Source organism: Acanthaster planci, linkage group LG06 (genome assembly GCF_054643075.1).
Source record: "Acanthaster planci isolate LZ-2023a linkage group LG06, COTS_SCS, whole genome shotgun sequence".
Classification (NCBI taxonomy): domain Eukaryota; kingdom Metazoa; phylum Echinodermata; class Asteroidea; order Valvatida; family Acanthasteridae; genus Acanthaster; species Acanthaster planci.
Genome location: NC_141782.1, coordinates 13,728,184 through 13,746,029, shown reverse-complemented (window position 1 = coordinate 13,746,029; position 17,846 = coordinate 13,728,184). Strand labels below are relative to the sequence as shown.

General features: G+C 40.5%; 1 pseudogene across 1 annotated transcript in view; it reads left to right on the top strand.

The window, feature by feature from the left end:
* Positions 1-1,678: 1,678 nt before the first annotated feature.
* The window catches only part of LOC110975635 (deoxynucleoside triphosphate triphosphohydrolase SAMHD1-like), a 99,520-nt pseudogene continuing 83,352 nt past the window's right edge, over positions 1,679-17,846 (top strand). Inside the window, exons 1-3 of the transcript XR_015425586.1 lie at positions 1,679-2,539; positions 12,418-12,553; positions 13,256-13,302. The product of XR_015425586.1 is annotated as a deoxynucleoside triphosphate triphosphohydrolase SAMHD1-like (transcript). The remainder of the gene's footprint in view (positions 2,540-12,417; positions 12,554-13,255; positions 13,303-17,846) is intronic.

Genomic DNA, 17,846 nt, shown 5'->3' with positions numbered 1-17,846 from the left:
AAGGTGCGTTTTAATAAAATTAAGGGTTGCGGCTATGTCGAAAGCAAGTTTCAAGTGGAGTGTGTGAGCAAGGTGCGGGCATGGTGCGCAGGCACATCGGATAGGCAACCAGCAACGCGCTGGAGGTACGCACCTTGGTAAGGCGTATGTTGGTGGCAAACCACACGCCGGCCAGCTGACTCATCAGTACTTGTAGCCAACTCAACTCCGCGATCCGCTACGGAGAGTAGTGTGGCGAAACAGGGTAGCTGTGCAGACTTGTGTTTAGTCTGGGTCATTAATGATTCAGGTCGTCTAATACATGCGTTAAACATGCACGCGGCAACCAATCAGAGGCGCGCATTACCTTAGGTCTGGGCGCTGGCTGCGTGGGTTGCCCGGACTTCTCAAGATGGCAGCGTGCTAACCAGAGCTATGTGGAGTTGTGTTGTGTTTCGAGAGTAAATCTGACGTACGACCGCTGGTGGTTGGGGATCTACCTCAAGTGTACCTGGTGCGATCGGTTAGTGTGGTGCTTGTTCTCAGTTGCCGGAGCTGCCGATTATATCAGATCTCTTTGAAGATTGGGAATCGTTAGACAGTCTAGTTTATTTAAGAAGCGGTAGATTATAGGGTTAGGGAACCCGAGCGAACCAGTTAATTGGGGAATTAGCGAAGCTTAGACTAGAAGGATTGTGTGCCGTTGTTCCATGCTTATTGGCATAGCGACGGTTGGTTGCGGTCCTGGTCTGGGAGCTTGCTTTCCTCGTTGAGGTTTACTGGGTGCAGGTTTCCGTTAGAGTCTGGTGAGGACTATTATAATCGCCTTCTTAATTAACTTACCTGTGTTATTTCATAATAACTTGAAGTGGGTGAGGGTTATTTAAGTCACCTGAAACCTTGTTGCAGTTGTTGTTGCAGATTATTCTTGTATAAGTGTACCCTGTTGTGTTGTACAGTTACGAAGATTGTAATTGCTTGTGTGGTCAAGACATCAGTTATAAGCCATCAGTAGATTATATATTTAGACTTGAGGGTTACCCTGATCACTGAGAGGTTTATCCTGATCGCTGTGAGGTTTATTCTGGTGTAGGTTAAGGATAAGGCTTATCAATCACGTTCGTGGTACAGTTGACCACGTAGGACTACCTCCCTCTGAGGATAATTTTGTATATAATTAATTGCTGTTGTATATAACGGATAACTGAGCACTGACATTGAGTAAACCAATCATATAATTGCCTTAGAGATCACTGGTCACCGTGAGATTTAGTCAGTCTTGTATCACTTGTATTGACATTAATTGTAATCTTTGTTGACATTGGGATCAATTACCTAATCACAGAGCGGTGGTAAACCTCCACCAAACGAACAGCCCCTAAGGCATAGTCCACCGTTCGTTAACTGATATCCCCCCTTGCGTTTGGATAGCCGCTCATTCTTGCGTAAGGTTAAATAAATATATTTGTGCGGTAGGCCAGGTCAGTTCTATCTCTGATCCGGCCAGTCTGCTGGTCCGCCACAAAAGGTGTCAGTTGTCCCGCCACAGTATCCTTAAACGCAAAACAAAACTCCCAACCCTAGGCTATGCCCTGAACCCTGTGCCCAAAGCGGTCCGCACCGAACCACCACCAGCCTCACTACCCAGAAATGTCCGCGTACGTGAAGCGCCAAACCCGCCTGATGCCGCGGCAACAGTCACCCATAACTCGAGATCTATGTCCGCCCACGCACTTGCTGGGTCCGCTTCCTCGTGCAGGCAGAATGCTCATTGTAGGCTCGCTACCCAAACCCGTGATATTGGTGCGACTGTGCAAATCGTCACCGCGTGTTTCAGCAATTCTCCGGCCGGGGCAGGGTAATTTTCGAGATAAACCGCCATGAAGGTATGAAAGGAGGACAACCATTTATCGACGGAGTTGATTTTCTTTCGTGCTGCGGCCACCGGTTTAAAGACCATGCGACCTCTCTCAAGGGACATCATCATTTCTGTCCCTCATGGGCGTGGCTAGCGTGGTTGTTGCATTGTCCCCATCAGCTGAGCGAAATCGATACGGTACCGTGAAATAATTGGCCTGGAATGCTAGGGGTTTTCCCCGCCTGTATGAGAAATCTCGACGGCGTTGACGGATTACATTGATCTTCGTTCGCAGTAGCCGGATATAGTCCTTACGTTTAGAAACAACTAAAGCAGTGTGGACATTTTGTGATCATCAGGCTCAAACTTATACTGATTTACAATGGTTAGACCACGTTGGACACAAAACTCGATAACTATTTGGGTAAAAAGGATATTCATGGAGGTACGTCCCTCAGTCACTGCGGAGCAATACTAGGCCTACATGTATCACTTCACTCAGCGGATACAATACGGATTCAGGTTAGACTCGTTTGGAAAACGCCCATAGAAGTTTTGGTCGCCTGAGCTGAATACCGTACTGTGGACTACTGGTAGGCCTAAGGTCGGCAGCTTATATTGGGCGTGCTAACTGGCCTTTGAATTTCTTCTCATTGGATTCTGGATTTTGAGAGTCGTTTGCATTTTTTACATTGTTGTGGGGTAAGTACCCATTAACTGCAAACTGAAGAATCGTATCCAAACGCCTGTAATTAATCTTGTACAAAACAACACTGACATTCTACTGTGTGTCTGCATGCACCAGGTGAATATGGGAAAAAGGCACCATATGCCTGAAGCTATGACCACATAGTATGAAGTGGAGGTCTATGCAGACCGAATGTACGGGTACAATTCTTGACCGAAACTAGGACTGACTGATTCCTCAAAGATTTTTTTGGGGGGTGGATGACTATCGATTTGAAAAGAACTAAGAACTCGTAGTGGTTCAGTTGCTCTGTTGCAGCACGGCTTTGCCCGCACTATTCATTGCACGAACATGTATGCTCACCCGTGGTTCACCTGATGCTGTCGGTATACTAATGTAGTTTTCACGTAGATTATACGGGGTGGTGCATGACAGGGAAAGCCATGTTCCAGTCCCGTCCCCTGCCACTATCACCGGCTTCTAATTCGATCAAAAGAGGCTGTGCTGAAACGCCGTAGCTAGTGTTCCATGTTTGCGAATGCCGCATGGAAACGCCGAACGGCGTGTTGTCAACATAGCACGCATCGCATGAAACATAAATCGTTAAAATATTTCTTCTAGGGATTTTCCTGAAGATATAGCCAACATATGTCTTTGCAAAGGACATTAGTATTAGTGATGACATACATGATAAAGCCAAAAGTAGAAAACTTTTTCATTAAAAAGTGATATAAGGTCATTTTATGTAACACCTTCATTTAATGTCCTCAACAGTGAGTACCGATGATCGGTATCATTAAATCCCACTGAATTCTCCACCACTCGAATATCAACTGGACTTTCGGCTAGGTAATGAACTGCCATGACAGAATAAAATCACAGCATGAAACAGATTCTTAAGTTCATACATTTGGCTTTAAAACACTTTTGCAAGCTAATTAGCATTAGGATGGTCTTCAGTTCAGCGCTGGCTTTACCTTTATTGGTTTTGCTTTGTAAAAACCCAAGTTGCGAGAATGTCATGACTTTTTACAGGAAGCGGAAAGAAGCGAATATTCACTGCTTGAAAAGGCGACTGCATATAATTTTATTTCATGAGATCATTGAATAACAAAATCACTCCATCACAAAAGCTCGGTTGCGTTCGGTGTACGACTCTGAACAATAGGCAAAACCAAGTTGAGAAAGTAAACATACGTTTTATGAAAAATTCATATAACAGTGCATGGGGTCATCGCACACTTGCTGAACCCGTGATGCGTAGAAATATTGTTTGTACATGTAGGCTACAGAGGGGAACGTTTGTAGGAGTGTGACAGTTTCATATATTTTTATGTAGCTTGAGTGGGTTTGGTCCGTACTTTTCCATAGATATATTGAGCAAAATAAAACAACATAGTAAAATGGACACGTTCAGAGTCCCAGCTGTTTCCCTTCTTCCCAATTTCACCAGTACGGGTGTATTATCCCAAAAGGGGATGAATCAATGGATATTAAACCCGCATGTTGCCAACACTTATACAGTCTTTCTAATCGACAGGCTGCAGGGTCACGGCATATTGCGTTTTACTTCCGTTCGACAAATAAGCAAAAACGATTTAAACTATTGCGGCGGTTATTCATGCCTCTCATTCTGACTTGGTGCGCATGAAATTCAAAACTGATTACATTGGACTTTGTGTATGTATTGAAGAAGGCTTCAACTGAATTAGTAAAACAAACAACACAGAATCGTGACAAAATGCGACATGAATGCGAATCATTTTAGCCACAAAATTGTAGATGAGGAAATCGTGCCGATTAATGCAGGAATTAACGTAGGCCTAAAATCAGTGTTGAGTTGAGGTCGATATGGAAACGGACGAGAAAAATATGAAATCTAGCGAACAACTGTCAACAAATCTGAAACCTTCAAACCTTTCTTCTCCATAGCGCACTTTTGAAAATTCAGGATAACTCGAGTTCTTTGGTTCAGGCCTCCAAAAATCGTAGAGAAACGTTAGAAAACCACTGCTTACGAAGACAGCTTCGACAAAAATCAGCAGTAGTTTTTCCCGCTCTGTTACTATTCATCGATTCTATTTTTCGCAAATACAATTAGCAATGAGCTTAATCCAATTGTGAAAAGAATTTGGGACTGGCAATGTTATTTACGAACAAAGAGAAAGAAAGGTTACATTTAAAGAAATGAAATAGCTGCTAACATGGCACAAATTTTCAAATCCCCCAAATTCAAATTACCTTTACCTTCAAAATTAGACAAGTTCAATTCAAAGTTTCCCGCTAAACAAACGTGACGGACAACTGGCGGCATCGAATAAGGACACGGGAGTTAAAACTCTGGCACTTCAACTTGCTCGATGGTCGACGCCGCTGGATCAGACAAATAACAGAAGCATTCCCAAAGTGCCCGATTACTGTCTGCAGTTTAGCTGTTAGACAAGTATATTTTGGCAAGTAAATCCTATCTATACTTGTGATGTTTTGCTTGCATACAGCTTATCGCTATTCCATGAAAGAAAAACCCCTAAATTTAGACCTACATGTAGGCCTACTTTTGCCATCGTGAATAAAACTTTTTAACCACATTTTGAACCACAATTTCCCCATCAATGCAGAGTTGTAATTAAAATTTTGTCCCCCCAACCATCACTTTTTTTAAGACTTCGTACGGCTTTAACTGAGAGCGGCCAACAACATGCTGACCACCACTGGGATATTTCTTCACAAGGACTGGTCACAAGAGCTCGTAAAAAATGCGTTTTGGTATAAATACAGTAAATGATTGAAATGAAACACAAAATTTCAAAAACAACTCGGTTATGTTTTCCCAAAATAGCATCAGAAGAAAGCGTTGTTAAGAATGAAAGAAGGCAAACTGCACGAACACTTTTTCTTCACGCAAACGGCCTAAAATAAGCAACTGGAAAGCATTAAATTTGATAATTGCTCTCATACCAAGTACCAATGATGACATGAAGGTTCAATTTTTTATACATCAATACACAAGGTTAAGATTACCAGCAAAAATGAGGACGATGATCATAGTCTGAAGGTTGTTAGATAGAAGATGTGTAGCAAGTGCTCTCTGCCCTCTGCACGTATGTTTCCCTGTCAAAGGCCGTGTAAACATTTTAGTTTCTGCGGTCGCGCATGTTCAGTAAGCTTCAGTGCGCCAGCAGCTTGCAAATTATACTAGCAGACTATGAAAGTGATATTTTCTTGTGTTGGAAGTCCTATAATAAATTGTTTGCCACTTTATAACAAGGCCACCGGAAGGGGTAAAAATTGGCAAGTGTAGGAAATAATCATGACAGATCTCTTCTGTCTGAAAAGAAAATATTTGAAAAGAACATATATTGGTACCGTTTTATTTCCCGTTGTTCATCATTGATTTTTTACAATAATTATCTTAGTATATTTAAGAATTACTACAAGGGTAATTACCGGAAGTTTGTTAACTTTGAAATCAGAGTTATTACATGTACTCATTATTTTTGGAACCATTTTTCTCTCAAGCCTGTTATCTTTTAGGCATCCTCCTCTTCGTCATGAAACAGTCCGGCAAATTTTTCAGCATGTTTAGGCAAAACTCTATTCAAGGCTTTGTTGACGTTCATGCCTTTATCAAGTTTTCCATCGAGATCATCCACAATGTCCTTGTGAGTTTCATTTTCCTCAAATATAGGTAACTTGACAGGAACTCCTTATAGTTGTAGAAAACGTCTTGTTTGACTGCCCAGAGGGTCATTCTGTTTGCCTTCTGCCTGACTTGATCTTCATCCATGCCTTCGTTGACGTACTTGTCATATTTTTCATCCCTCATCTCCCTATGTGTTTCTCTAGCTTCAGCTAGCCAATCTTGGTAGGCGGCATTGTCTTCCAAATCTGACCTGTCTTCATCCGAGGTTTCGTCATCGACCTCCTCAACAGAATCCGAGTTTTCGTCAGCTTCATTCATGTCTGATTCCTCCTCAACATGGATTTTTTCCATGTGCCTCTCTTTTTTCAAATTAAATAACATGAAATAAAAAATAAATATATAAATAAAGGATAAAATGCTCTAAAATAAAAAAGAAAAGGAAATAAGAAAAATTCATTTTGTCATGGATGCCTCATTTTTACAGCCATTATTCCAAATGGTAACAATACCTATGCACTGTAACATTTTTGGTACTAAATATTCTGATCATCCCAAAATAACCATCGTGACAATACAACTATGTACGACTTGTTCTTTTTCCTTCTAAATTGAACCTTTCTTGACAGGTTTTTGCTTTCTGACAGCTTATAGGTAACTGTAGGGAACAATTACTGGCGTCCGCCGATATAGGGAACTCTTCCCAAAAACTGTTGCGTTGGAACTATATCACTATAGCACAGGGTACTGACTGACCATCGACTAGGGTTACTCAAGTTCCCAATTCCAGATCTATAAAGCATGACCATATCTCTTTAAATAGTGCAGTTTCAAACAACAAATCTCTTGATCGACTCATTGAGCATCTTTGTGTTGCACCCCTAACCTTGGCGTGGTGTCCTGCTGTGGGATTTTGATGAATGAACAAAGGTATTTTTTTCTTTTTCAGTACGTACATATAATATATAATACGTACATAAAATATGCCACCTCAAAAACTAGTAATTTTTGCATTTGTATCAATTACTTTCCCTGTAGACGTCGCCGATCAAATCCAAAGTAAGGCGATAGATATTGGTCTTTTTGAAGTTTTACTTTCACAAGTTAAATTGGAAGGTCTGAAATTCAAATCAGTTGCAAAGAAAAAAAAATCAAAACCTTAATTCGGAGATAACGATACCCAATACATTCTGAGCTCAAATCCGCGATCACTGAGCAGCCGTCTTGAGTTCGCACGGACACGAAACAGTTTGGCGCTCATGCGTACAAACTAAATGTCCCACCGAAACATACGTGTCTGGCTGTGGACATACCAGATATGACGAACATGGAGCGCCAAAAGCACCCTCTCTTCGACAAGCTAACCTCTGACTAGTACAGAATTTGCAAACTTTGACTGCTTTATTCTCATTCCTGTGTCGTAGGTGGACCACATGAGGGAAAACAGAAAAAAAAAGAAATATAAAAAATACTCCATGCATTTGCAATTGTTTGCAATTTGCATGCATTTGCATCTGTCGGCAAGAAACTTAAACACACACACAAATTAAAAATATGAAAATATAAATGAAAACTTGAAAGCTCAAAAAGGTCAAACTGGTACATGAATAAGAAACATCGTAAAGGTGAATGCATAAAATCGTCTCAAAAAGATCTGAGGGATTGTTAGTATCACATAAGACAATCTATGGAAATTATCATACAGAATTGTGCTCTCCAGAAGATGGAGTTTCTTCAAACTGCCTATGGGTCTGTAATACAGAAATCAGCAACCTAAAACAAGAAAAAGGCAATAATTCATAAATACACAGTAACCTTGCAGCACAACTGAAATCCCCAAATAAGGAAAAGCTTATGCCAAATATGGAATCTACCTCATGAATATTCACAACATCATGGAAAAATGGCGAGCTCGTGTGCTTAGGCAAGCCTCAGGTGCACATAAAAACTGAGTTCCTAATATAACATTCAACAACCATCGATATCAAAATATAAAATTACCAATATCTACAGTTTCTTGACCAGAAACAATACTTAACATTAGAACCATGTCACCTGAAAAATCGGCCTTGCTACTCTGGAAGGGATTAAAGCTCACAATCAGGGGAAGTTTTCGTAAGACACAAAAAAAGTATCGATGCAACATGGAACATCATAGCGGCAAAATATGACTGAAAATCACGTTACATACTACTCATCGAATAACAATCAATGATCGCTAACACAATTATACATAGAACCTTAAGCTTACCAGTGGTCTTCTGGTGTAAGACTCTCAGAACAGAGTGATCTTGAAAATTGAAGAATAAAAAAGAGGATTACATTGCGGGCATGATGATCGTGTTGAACAGCCGTATGGAATTCCATATCTGCAGTCACCCGTCGCCCGTCACCTTTTGCTTTTTGTTGTGTCCCAATTCTGCCATTTACAAGTTCCAAACATGCCATTTTCCGTCGCTCGTCGTGCGTTCCCGGTCGTGCGTCGTCCATCCAATGGGTTGCATAGGACCTGCAAAAGTCGGGGTTTAACAAATGACAATGTGATGATTCCATTCACTTCTGAGCATCTTTTCCCAGTAAGGCAAGTACAAATCCCAGCTGCAATACTAGTCCCATAATTAGTGCCAATAATGCTAGACTACCCCTGCCCCTTGACAAGAAAATGTCGTCTTTCTGAGAATTCATCCAAGTGTTTTTTTGGGGAAAAACATTTTCAGCAGAAATGTTCAGGCCAACTTCTCTACAGTCTAATTCTAACTATAAAAATTCTAGAAAGATATCTGCCAACCGATACAGATATTCCATTTTGTCCTCTTAATTTCACCTTGAAATACAGAAATACTAAACAGTGCCATGGATAACAAACTGTTTATTAAATGTATTGTTAGGGAGCAAATATTACTTGGATTAAGTTTCAGAAAATGTGACGTCTTGGTTTTTGTGGGTGTGTATGCCATGGTGGATAGACCAATGAGAACAGGTTGTCCAGCATATCAGCATTATTTATGGGGCTAACAAGTAACGTTACTGTTTAAAAGACTTCTGTGAGCCTACCTGCAACTCAAGTCATGTCTAATTTGGAGTATACAGCAAATTTCATCATAGGTATACTTGCCCTCAAAATAATGTTGAATAAGTTCGTCTGTTGTGAAAACTTATTTAAAGAATCAACCATTGTAAATAATTTATTATTTACATTCCGTTCTGTGGGATATCGTGCAGGACAGACAGAAATATTACATAGGCTTATAAACCTAACGTCAGGCCGTTAACGAGTAAAGTTACGTTTAGAGTAACTAAGTTATCGAGAAAAACAATCTACCCTAACAAAAGTCTATTTTGTTAATTTATTTATGTAACAATAAATAGTATTATTTCATATACACGTCCCTTGACCGATGTCAGTCTTTCAAATGAAAGGATATTATTTCTTCTTTCAAGTGGCGTTCGGCGCAACTGCAAAAACGAATACATCTTCTTGTTCAATTGCTAAAATGAGAGTCAGGCTTGGTGGATCGATCGAAAAAGGACATGTACATGTGAAACGATCATGGGTCAAAAATAAAAATACCACTGCGCAATCGTGACAAAAAAACCCACGGGCGACGGAGACGCACGACGGACAACGCGCGACGGACGACGTTCGACGGGCTACGCACGACGGCAGATATGGAATTCCATACAGCCGAGAACGATGCTATACTGATCGGGTATAAAGTATGCAGGGGTAGGGCGCACGCACGTGCGGTAAGTAGCGATCACGCACAAATCGTGCTTTACTTTTTTAATTCGCAATCTAAACATACAATAGGCAGACAGAATTCGTAACTGGAAGTGACGAGTTGGATTTTAGAGCAATGGATAGAAAGCTGGACTGTGTAGAAGTTTTTAGAAATCTCCTAATTCCTAATCATACGCTTTAGGGGATACTCTCTAAAAACCCTCAGCCTCACGTTAGCCAACATCAAACAGCTGGAAACTCTAATTCATGTGTACTATGTACTTGTTTGGAGTCTTCTTTATTCATAAGTGCCTTCCAATGCTCTTGTCAATGTTATTCACCAGTGAAGAAATCATATCGCCAAACAATTTTGCCAGTGGGCTTAAAATTCATTGGCTTGGGAGGTTGACGTTTACGGTCATGCTAGCTCTGATTATCGGGCGATGGATCCCCAACATAGTGCAATATCAAAATACTTCATAATCTCAAAATACGTGATTTTCGTTTTTAAATCCAGACCCAAGAGATCATTATTGCTAATCACCGTTAGCATCTGTGTCAGCGCGTTTTAGAAAGTTCTCCATCTCTAAAAAGTATTCGGTATGTTAAAGTTGGACAAATCAACAGCTATGAGTAAATTGCCAGCAGCAGAAATGTGCCAAAGCCTTGCTGGATTTAATATCCTATCCCCTCGACACGGAACTGCCTGGAGTCCCTTAACGGTATCATATTTTGTGAACACATTTTGTCGCCTATTTTAAGTCCACCTGTTAGCACATAATACATGCTAAAAAGTGATCTGGATTTTGTACAAATCACAAATTTTAGCTTTCCCGAACTAGCCGTAGTAGATTCAGCTTGCGTGCAGGTAACTAGGCCAACTGTCACCAACGCAGGCCGCAGCCTCGGAATCGGTTAGAGATTCGGTTAATTTCGCTGCTTCCGGTTAGAACCACGGACGTATATAAAAAAAACCTGGACTTGCAACGCCTTTGTATGAAAAAGAAGCCAACCAGCGGCCATTTTACCGAGCCGAATACAAAGGCGTGGGTTGGCTCCCTACTATTGACGTCAGGAAGAACAAAGGCGGGCATTGCCAGGAAAGCTTTGTATTCGGCTCGGTAAAATGGCTGCGAGTGGATTCAATGACTCTATAAGGGTGCACCACTACAAAAACATTCCCATAGACAGCAGTGATAAATCCCCATACTTCACAAATATTTTAAAAATACTCACAACTCTCACAGGTGTTCAGGCTGCACAGAAAAATGATGTTCCACATGTCCTCTTTCATTTTCCCTTCAATTTTCGGGGGGTTGACCAATGAATTTTTGAGAAGTTTTCACCAGAAGCAGACCACGCCTAAAATGCAGAAAATGTCCCTGTCCAGAAAAGTAGCCATTTTGAAAAACCTTCCCTCAGCAAAATGGCTCAAATAGTGCCACTTTTAAACCAGATTGCATCCAAATTGCTCAGAATTGGAAGCCCTGAGTCCGGCCCAGAGGTCCAGTCTCATATTTCTTCAATTCCTCAGTTCCATGGCTCTCAGGACCCTCTAATATAGAATAATTTGAGTCTATAACTTTTATTAATGAGCTCGGCGGACAAATTTCTGGCCGAATTACCAGGGTGCACCCATAAGCTGATTAAGGGCATTGCGAGTCCAGATTTTATTATACACGTCCGTGGTTAGAACATGAAATGTCGATGTGCGTGTACACAGCTCGGAATCTCGTGCGCCAGGTAGTGTGGTCAGTCAGTCCACCTGGGCTAGGCCTGACTGAACACTTGTGTAGCTCAAGCGAAGAAACCACACAGACAACAAGGGGGCGCGATACTACATTCCGAACCGCTTGGGACCTTTCCTTTCCTCATTTTGACACCAAATTTAGGAAAGTTGGAAGTGGAGCTCTCTCTCAGTGAAGAATTTAGGAGCCAGGGTGAAACGTGATGTGAAATTTACCATGGACTTTGTACACAGAAGTACATCGTACAAAGGACAGAATGTTTCCTTTTCCAGGAAGTCTCTTGCTTTGGGGAAGGTCTATTAATGTACAATTAACTTATGCATACAGCTCAGAGCATCTCTGGTTTTATTTCCATTGAATATATTTCAACCCATACAGCATCTTCGATGTGAAAAATGCAATAAAATCGCCTGGCAATCGAAAGAAGATTACAAAAATTGGTATCAGGATTAATCAATGAGTCATAATTATGCAAAAACTTAATTAATTTACATATAATTTAACTCAGATGATTAGTAACTATGTATGCCTCTATAGCACTGCGAAATTTCATTGAAACAGATCATAGTATGGCTGAGATCTGAGGGGGCAGATTCCGCCCTCCCGGCTGTGACAAGGCCTCCCAAAAAACAGTTCTTTTAGGGTTAAAAATGTGACGTCTCTGGACTTTGAAAAATTGTCATTTTACGGTTTTCAGTTTCAAAATAAAACTTAAAAGAGAAATTTGTTGAAGATGATTGGTTACGTACAAGAACTTGGCCCCTTGTTTTTTTATTTAATCAGCAGGAAAATTATACCATCCATCATAAAGGGTGTAAATCAAGCCACGTTTCCAATGTAAAGATGTCTTCACGGGGTACCAAAAGGAAACGAAATAGTAGCTCGAAAGGCTTGGATCGGAATAAACCACCTACGAAGAGTAAGTTGATGGCATGATGCAATCATTAAATTCTTTTGTTTTTACTACATGTATTCACAAGAATTATTTATTATATCCACCAGACTACATGTAAGTTAATGAGATTACAGTATCGATTGAAAAAGCAGTCCTATTGGTATTAGTCAAGAGTCTGTTATATATATCTCACCACTAGTATTGGCTACCAGGTCCTGATACCACCTTTCAGCGTTGTGCCTTTTGACCCCCCTCTCCAAGAGAAAGTTACTCTTTAACTGTATGGTGATAGTTGCTTGGGTATTCACAGACACTACAGTGAGCATCCACATGTTTATGCTAAAAGTTGTTTTACTACTGCGTGCTGTGAGTGGATTGCAGAGATTTTCCTGCAGTGTTGAGATAAATGGAAGATTTATCAAGTATGTAAATACGTTGCCGTCTTGACTTTGGTCAACTTGCCCTGTACGAACAGGGCAAAAATGCTTGTAGAGAATTTTCAAAGAGGACAGAAAAAGAAATGCTGACCAGCCATGAATTAAACATTTTTAATTGATGTAATGAGTGAAAAGAATGTTTGCACGTTGCCAACCTCTGTACGACAGACAATCACCCCCCCAAACCAGCACCACTTTAAATTATTTAAATTATTGTTTTAATTATTGTTTAAATTTTTGTCCTTCATACTCATACATGTTTGTCGTCATTATGCCTTTCGCTGTGCAGGACGTCAAGAAAATGTCCGGGGTTCGAGCAATTCCAAGAACTCCAAGGTTTGTTCAAAGTGGAATTTGTTAAATCTGCAGTCTTGGGTACTGTAAATGTGTGCGTGTGTATCTGGTTCATTGATATATTGGTTTATATTTGATTTCTGATATGACTTTGGTGTTGATATTGCTATCTTTTTTGATATTGTGGTGGGTTCGTTTGTCGGAAGACCAAGACGGAGGCACACATTGTAAAAGGACAATCACACAGATTTACGTACTTGAACTGATATGGAAAAATATGGAATCTACCTCATGAATATTCACAACATCATGGAAAAATGGCGAGTTCGTGTGCTTAGGCAAGCCTCGGGTGCACACAAAAACTGAGTTCCTAATATAACATTCAACAACCATCGATATCAAAATATAAAATTACCAATATCTACAGTTTCTTGACCAGAAACAATACTTAACATTAGAACCATGTCACCTGAAAAATCGGCCTTGCTACTCTGGAAGGGATTAAAGCTCACAATCAGGGGAAGTTTTCGTAAGACACAAAAAAAGTATCGATGCAACATGGAACATCATAGCGGCAAAATATGACTGAAAATCACGTTACATACTACTCATCAAATAACAATCAATGATCGCAAACACAATTATACATAGAACCTTAAGCTTACCAGTGGTCTTCTGGTGTAAGACTCTCAGAACAGAGTGATCTTGAAAATTGAAGAATAAAAAAGAGGATTACATTGCAGGCATGATGATCGGGATGAACAGCCCTATGGAATTCCATATCTCCCATTTACAAGTTCCAAACATGCCATTTTCCGTCGCTCGTCGTGCGTTCCCGGTCGTGCGTCGCCCGTCGTGCGTCGTCCATCCAATGGGTTGCATAGGACCTGCAAAAGTCGGGGTTTAACAAATGACAATGTGATGATTCCATTCACTTCTGAGCATCTTTTCCCAGTAAGGCAAGTACAAATCCCACCTGCAATACTAGTCCCATAATTAATGCCAATAATGCAAGACTACCCCTGCCCCTTGACAAGAAAATGTCGTCTTTCTGAGAATTCATCCAAGTGTTTTTTGGGGAAAAACATTTTCCGCAGAAATGTTCAGGCCAACTTCTCCACAATCCAATTCTAATTTGCATACAATATTAATTCTAGAAAGAAATCTGCCAACCGATACAGATATTCCATTTTGTCCTCTTAATTTCACCTTGAAATACAGAAATACTAAACAGTGCCGTGGATAACAAACTGTTTATTAAATGTATTGTTAGGGAGCAAATATTACTTGGATTAAGTTTCAGAAAATGTGACGTCTTGGTTTTTGTGGGTGTGTATGCCATGGTGGATAGACCAATGAGAACAGGTTGTCCAGCATATCAGCATTATTTATGGGGCTAACAAGTAACGTTACTGTTTAAAAGACTTCTGTGAGCCTACCTGCAACTCAAGTCATGTCTAATTTGGAGTATACAGCAAATTTCATCATAGGTATACCTGCCCTCAAAATAATGTTGAATAAGTTCGTCTGTTGTGAAAACTATTAAAGAATCAAACATTGTAAATAATTTATTATTTACATTCCGTTCTGTGGGATATCGTGCAGGACAGACAGAAATATTACATAAGCTTATAGACCTAACGTCAGGCCGTTAACGAGTAAAGTTACGTTTAGAGTAACTAAGTTATCGAGAAAAACAATCTACCCTAACAAAAGTCTATTTTGTTAATTTATTTATGTAACAATAAATAGTATTATTTCATATACACGTCCCTTGACCGATGTCAGTCTTTCAAATGAAAGGATATTATTTCTTCTTTCAAGTGGCGTTCGGCGCAACTGCAAAAACGAATACATCTTCTTGTTCAATTGCTAAAATGAGAGTCAGGCTTGGTGGATCGATCGAAAAAGGACATGTACATGTGAAACGATCATGGGTCAAAAATAAAAATACCACTGTGCAATCGTGACAAAAAAACCCACGGACGACGGGCGACGCACGACGGACAACGCGCGACGGACGACGTTCGACGGGCTACGCACGACGGCAGATATGGAATTCCATACAGCCGAGAACGATGCTATACTGATCGGGTATAAAGTATGCAGGGGTAGGGCGCACGCACGTGCGGTAAGTAGCGATCACGCACAAATCGTGCTTTACTTTTTTAATTCGTAATCTAAACATACAATAGGCAGACAGAATTCGTAACTGGAAGTGACGAGTTGGATTTTAGAGCAATGGATAGAAAGCTGGACTGTGTAGAAGTTTTTAGAAATCTCCTAATTCCTAATCATACGCTTTAGGGGATACTCTCTAAAAACCCTCAGCCTCACGTTAGCCAACATCAAACAGCTGGAAACTCTAATTCATGTGTACTATGTACTTGTTTGGAGTTTTCTTTATTCATAAGTGCCTTCCAATGCTCTTGTCAATGTTATTCACCAGTGAAGAAATCATATCGCCAAACAATTTTGCCAGTGGGCTTAAAATTCATTGGCTTGGGAGGTTGACGTTTACGGTCATGCTAGCTCTGATTATCGGGCGATGGATCCCCAACATAGTGCAATATCAAAATACTTAATAATCTCAAAATACGTGATTTTTGTTTTTAAATCCAGACCCAAGAGATCATTATTGCTAATCACCGTTAGCATCTGTGTCAGCGCGTTTTAGAAAGTTCTCCATCTCTAAAAAGTATTCGGTATGTTAAAGTTGGACAAATCAACAGCTATGAGTAAATTGCCAGCAGCAGAAATGTGCCAAAGCCTTGCTGGATTTAATATCCTATCCCCTCGACACGGAACTGCCTGGAGTCCCTTAACGGTATCATATTTTGTGAACACATTTTGTCGCCTATTTTAAGTCCACCTGTTAGCACATAATACATGCTAAAAAGTGATCAGGATTTTGTACAAATCACGAATTTTAGCTTTCCCGAACTAGCCGTAGTAGATTCAGCTTGCGTGCAGGTAACTAGGCCAACTGTCACCAACGCAGGCCACAGCCTCGGAGTTGGTTGGAGATTCGGTTAATTTCGCTGCTCCCGGTTAGAACCACGGACGTATATAAAAAAAACCTGGACTTGCAAAGCCTTTGTATGAAAAAGAAGCGAACCAGCGGCCATTTTACCGAGCCGAATACAAAGGCGTGGGTTGGCTCCATACTATTGACGTCAGGAAGAACAAAGGTGGGCATTGCCAGGAAAGCTTTGTATTCGGCTCGGTAAAATGGCTGCGAGTGGATTCAATGACTCTATAAGGGTGCACCACTACAAATACATTCCCATAGACAGCAGTGATAAATCCCCATACTTCACAAATATTTTAAAAATACTCACAACTCTCACAGGTGTTCAGGCTGCACAGAAAAATGATGTTCCACATGTCCTCTTTCATTTTCCTGTCAATTTTCGGGGGGTTGACCAATGAATTTTTGAGAAATTTTAACCAGAAGCAGACCACCCCTAAAATGCAGAAAATGTCCCTGTCCAGAAAAGTAGCCATTTTGAAAAACCTTCCCTCAGCAAAATGGCTCAAATAGTGCCACTTTTAAACCAGATTGCATCCAAATTGCTCAGAATTGGAAGCCCTGAGTCCGGCCCAGAGGTTCAGTCTCATATTTCTTAAATTCCTCAGTTCCATGTCTCTCAGGACCCTCTAATATAGAATATTTTGAGTCTATAACTTTTATTAATGAGCTCAGCGGACATATTTCTGGCCGAATTACCAGGGTGCACCCATAAGCTGATTAAGGGCATTGCGAGTCCAGATTTTATTATACACGTCTGTGGTTAGAACATGAAATGTCGATGTGCGTGTAGACAGCTCGGAATCTCGTGCGCCAGGTAGTGCGGTCAGTCAGTCCACCTGGGCTAGGCCTGACTGAACAATTGTGTAGCTCAAGCGAAGAAACCACACAGACAACAAGGGGGTGCGATACTACATTCCGAACCGCTTGGGGCCTTTCCTTTCCTCATTTTGACACCAAATTTAGGAAAGTTGGAAGTGGAGCTCTCTCTCAGTGAAGAATTTAGGAGCCAGGGTGAAATGTGATGTGAAATTTACCATGGACTTTGTACACAGAAGTACATCGTACAAAGGACAGAATGTTTCCTTTTCCAGGAAGTCTCTTGCTTTGGGGAAGGTCTATTAATGTACAATTAACTTATGCATACAGCTCACAGCATCTCTGGTTTTATTTCCATTGAATATACTTCAACCCATACAGCATCTTCGATGTGAAAAATGCAATAAAATCGCCTGGCAATCGAAAGAAGATTTAAAAAAATTGGTATCAGGATTAATCAATAAGTCATAATTATGCAAAAACTTAATTAATTTACATATAATTTAACTCAGATGATTAGTAACTATGTATGCCTCTATAGCACTGCGAAATTTCATTGAAATAGATCATAGTATGGCTGAGATCTGAGGGGGCAGATTCCGCCCTCCCGGCTGTGACAAGGCCTCCCAAAAACAGTTCTTTTAGGGTTAAAAATGTGACGTCTCTGGACTTTGAAATATTGTCATTTTACGGTTTTCAGTTTCAAAATAAAACTTAAAAGAGAAATTTGTTGAAG